Below are 5,180 nucleotides of genomic sequence, written 5' to 3'. Positions count from 1 at the left end.
AGCCTCCCTCCACAGGCCCTCTCGCCTGATTGGCTGCGCCCGTGACAGCCCCTGGCGTCAAGCGGCGTGATCGGGGCGCCGCGGCCAACCGCCAGACGGGCCTCGGCGCGTGGACAGCGCCGCCATTGGAGACGCCGCGGCAGACCCGGGAGCCCCGGCCAATCAGAGAAGGGAAGGAGCCATGTGCACGGGCTGCGTGGGTAAACACAGGCAGGCCGGCAGGCAGGGGAAAGGGGAAGGGCCTGAGAGTGACGTGATTATTTCTCTGGTGGAAACTCCCTAGGATTTCCTCTCAGGGTTCCGGTGTATACAGCGGGATTCCCAGAAGCACTTGGGTGGCCGCGGGGAGCGCAGGGTTTTCATTTCGTTTTCACTTTTAGTTTGTATACCGCCTTTCTGCGTTGCTGTACGCGACGGGGTTGGCAGGCATGAGAAACGGGAATATGCCGCAGAAATCAATCATCTAACAATCCCATCCAATGAAAACAAGTCATAACAACAACAAAAAAGACTTTAAAATGAACAAATTATATCAAACAATGTTCAATAATCCATTAGCATATGATAGTACACAATAAAATAAACTCTCATACCAGCCGATAAACAGGAATTTATTCTCAACGATTTACAATGTAATCGTTACTAAACTACAATCATTCAAAATAACAGCAAGTCACAATGCACAAAATACAGCAATACATAAAAGTAAAAAGATTTAGTTGAGCAACAGAGTCACATAACTTCTAAATTTATTATTGCTGTTATTTTTACTTGTGGATTCCTATCCCAGCTGCTTCTGCTGCTCTTAAAGCCATGGGAGAGGCCATTGCTCTGCTGGATTTAACTGATGGTGGGGCGCCCTTCTTCACATTTCCTTGCTGAGGAAGCTGGCAGGACGCTGAGGCAGCTTTAGCTGTTAAAGTGGGACGCAGAGGTGTACCTAAGGGTTGGCGCAGGCCCAGGGGCATGGGCGTAGCCAAGGGGGGCAGGGAGGGGCAACTGCCCCTCCAATAAATAAAAATCAATAAAAATACATAGTAAACTTAAGTTCTGCCCCCTCTAACAAAAGACCTCCCCCCCCCAATCCTGGCTACGCCCATGCCCAGGGGGGTACAAAAACTGCTGCTCTCTACTTGGGCTTGGAGTGATTAGGAGCTTGCCTGCCCCCTCCCAGCCCCTGTACTTCCTGGGCTGCTCCTCTGCTGCTCTGGGCACTGGCTCCTCTGGGTGTCTTGGTGGAGATACTTGCCAAGGGTTCAAGGGACGGGAGGAGAGCTCTGATACAGCTCCTTGGCAATAGCAAAAGGTAGCCTAGGTATGCTTCTGGTGAGATATAGTAGTAAGGTAAAGGTAAAGGGACCCCTGACCATTAGGTCCAGTCGTGGCTGACTCTGGGGTTGTGGCGCTCATCTCGCTTTATTGGCCGAGGGAGCCGGCGTACAGCTTCCGGGTCATGTGGCCAGCATAACTAAGCCGCTTCTGGTGAACCAGAGCAGCGCACGGAACCTTTTTATCTACTTGCACTTTGACGTGCTTTCTAACTGCTAGGTTGGCAGGAGCAGGGACCGAGCAACGGGAGCTCACCCTGTTGCAGGGATTCGAACCGCTGACCTTCTGATCGGCAAGTCCTAGGGTCTGTGGTTTAACCCACAGCGCCACCTGCATCCCATAGTAGTAAGAGTTACGGCTAATTGCATCTCCATGCCTCTTCTCCGACGCTGGACTAGATGGGCCGCTGGCCTGATCCAGCGGTCTGTTATTATGCACTACAACTCCTTCCATAGTGAACAGCCATTTGGAACCCAATAAACTGCCTTATGCTAAATCAGACCATAGATCCATCTGGTTCAGGATTACCTCTTTGGAGTAGTTGATGAGAATTGGAAGTGCCGAGAGCGCTGTGGCATTCAAGCACTTTCTAAGGGCTGCCCATCATTATAAAACAATTAATAATGATAATAATAATAATAGGAATAATGTGCTTGATTGCTAACCTCTGACAACAACTCTGGCCTGAGGCAGACCATTTCGTGACATACTTCTGCCTCTTGAAATCATTTCTTTTTGGAAAGCTTATTGTGGAGTAGTGAAGAACGATAAAGCAGAGGGAACTTAGGAGAATATGGGACCTGAGGCAAAAATAATAATGATGATGAAATGATGCCCACCCCCATGGGGAAAACAGAACAAAATGTCTGTTCCTCAATGTTTGGACTACAACTCCCATCACCATGCTAGCTGGGGCTGATTGGAGTTGCAGTTCAAAATATCTGGAAAGCACCAAGTTGGGGAAGTCAGACCTAAATAATTGACTCTGAATGAGAATCTGCTGCCTGCAGCATACCCTCCTGCCATGTTTAATGATAAGGTTGGCCCCAGAATGTATGATTTGTCATAGAAGAAGGTGGGAATATTGTCTGAGCAGCTTTTACGTTTCATTTCAAAATAGGTTGTTGTTCTTCTTGGGGGGGATGTGGAAAAATGAACTAGAGAAGGGGATAGTGCTTACTGAGTCAATAAAACCATGTAGTTGCACAGAGTTGGAAAGGTGAGATCTTTTACAGGGCTGGTAAAATATATTACCGTGCAGTGCTATAGGTTTATTATTAACTTGTACTTATCTGTGCTTATATGCTTTTCTGCACGTACAGTTCCAAGAGCTCTCAAATCTCTCTCTCTCTTTTTAAAGAAAGCAATTTAACACCCCTTCTGCAGTCGTACTGGCTGGCTGGCCGTCCCCAAGGAAAAGTGTATGTATTTCTTTTTGGTCCAAGTGCACTCAAGGAGGTTCATAACATAAGCCGAAACGATATCTAATATGAATTATTATTGCTGCTATTGTTATTAATCAGACAATATAGAGTAAAATGGGAACAGAAGAAAAACCGCACAACATATAGCAGACACATAAACAGGCAATTTGTTGAGCTCAGGTTCTGACCTAGATGGACAATAAGGCAGCTTTTAATGTCCCTTAGCAGTTTTGTTCATCAAGGCTTTTTTATGGCAAGTTCCTGATTTAAGGCTTCTTGGGAGGGTATATGTCCTTAAAGGTGCACTAGACACCCATTAAATCACATAGACCTAAATCAATTAGTGCATGGACTATGGAAACAATGTGAGGCTCAAGTCTCACCCCCATTTCATAAGAAGAAAGAAGAAGGCTAAATAATAAAGTTTAATGCAACAGAATTCTTCCTGAAATTTCTCTAGATCCAAAAATATGTTTGATCTGGAAACTCTGAATAAGGGAAACAATTTCCTCCTGAGTTCTGATTATAGAATCATAGAGTTGGAAGGGACACCAAGGGTCATCTAGTCCAACCCCCTGCAATGCAGGAATCAAGGGCTTGGTAGAAGTACTGTGTGATTCTATGAGCTGAAGGTTTGACCCCAGGGCCAACACTAGCTGGAGTGATGGATGGTAAGCCAATTAACCGAGGTAGATAAAATGAAGATATTGGGTCTCTGTTTCCTTCTGCAACTTCCTCTTGCTTGAAGTCTGTCTCTTCATGAAGTCCTTGTCCAGACCATCAAAGTTCTGCAGACATATAACACTGGGGAAAAGGGGGGGGGGGGACTGAACTACTACAGTGGAGTCAACTGCATTATGCAAAGCACGTTTAAGCAAAAGTTACTCAGAGTGAACAAAAGTAGGACTGCGGTTAAGGGGGAAGCGTTGTTCAGCATGAGCAAACTAAAAAACCATTCTAGGTCGATGGTGGTCTTTCATATTTTGCTTCCACCAACTGACTTCGATGTTCTGCAACCAGAAGTCAGCAAAAATGTAGCTTATGCAGGTAAGCTCCTGCAGGCTGCCACAAGACCCTTTACTAAGGGACAGGCTTGTTCACAATGCAATGCTGTTCAGCAGTGCAGTGCCATAAAATAGAATGCTTAGGGGAGAATAACATATTTTAATGCACACTCTCTCTGTCTCTCTCTCATACACACACTGTATGTGAAAATTAAGCATATCACAGAGAAATGTTGCATCTGAGCTCTACTCCAAGTCTTCTGAATAGCTCAGTTGGCTAGAGCATGGGGCTGATAATGCCATGGGTGCATTTTCGGACCCTGTATGGGACAGCCGCATATTCCTGCATTGCAGGGGTTTGGATTAGATGATCCTCAGGGCCCTTTCCAATGCTACAATTCTGTGATTCTACATACAGAGGGAGTTATTCAGTTGTAAAACTGATCTGTCTTAAGAGACATCCAGTCCAGTTAAGGCTGTGTGCTATACTTTATCTGATCATGTAGTTCGGCTTCAAATCAATCCACAGGAGAAGGCAGAGGGACAAGACACAAGGGGAAGCACAAGCAACTCATGTCAGATCATTGTGCTTTAAATTCTACTTTTCAGCACCAAATTGGTTTCCAAACCTCCAAGTACTTCATGTTCTTCCCTTTAATTGCCGGAGAAGCTCTTTCCCAGCACAGAACTGTAGGTCTCGTTCACCCTGACAGTGTGCAAGGGCTCACGCTTTTGTGAGGTGGGTGTGTTCTCTCTCCCTGCAGTTTAAGACACAAGCAATACCTTCGCTTCCACATCAGGCAGCTCTGCTACATGTTCTGTTTCCAGTTTTATGGCAGCGCTTCTCTGGGTTTCCGGCACTCGACATTCCCGGCCCTACCTGAAGATGCCAAGGAAAACTGAACCTGCGACCTTCCGCATGAAGAGTAGATGTTGTGCCACAGACAATTAACTGGAAGTCTTCTGCAAAGGAAACCTTCCTCCTCTGACATTGTGACACAATTCTTGCTAATGAATTTCATCAACAGGCACTTCCCAATATTATGTAAAAGTGGGGTGGGCTGTTGGTAAACTCTGAAAACTGATTCCTCCAAACTGGGCGAACAGGCAAGAAAATGGGAAATGTTGATCAATACATAAGAAAGTGTAAAGTGATAGATATTGGGGCAAACAACCTTAACTTCATGTATACACAGGTGGGGTCTGTACTGATGCTGACTCACGAGGAAAGAGAGCTCAGAGCCACAGTGGGCAGCTCAGTAGAAACATCAACTCACTGTGTGGCAACTGTGAAACACACAATTCCCATGCTAGGGATTATCAGGACTGTATACAGTATTTAATATGTGGCTGCACTATGGATTTATGGAAAGGCATTGTGGGAAAAAGGAAGCTGTCTTATATGGAACCAGACCCTTTGTCC

This window comes from Podarcis pityusensis, assembly GCF_964106645.2.
Source record: "Podarcis pityusensis genome assembly, chromosome: 14".
NCBI classification, from domain to species: domain Eukaryota; kingdom Metazoa; phylum Chordata; class Lepidosauria; order Squamata; family Lacertidae; genus Podarcis; species Podarcis pityusensis.
The sequence above is the reverse complement of the archived record's forward strand: the minus strand, read 5'-3'. Positions refer to the sequence as shown.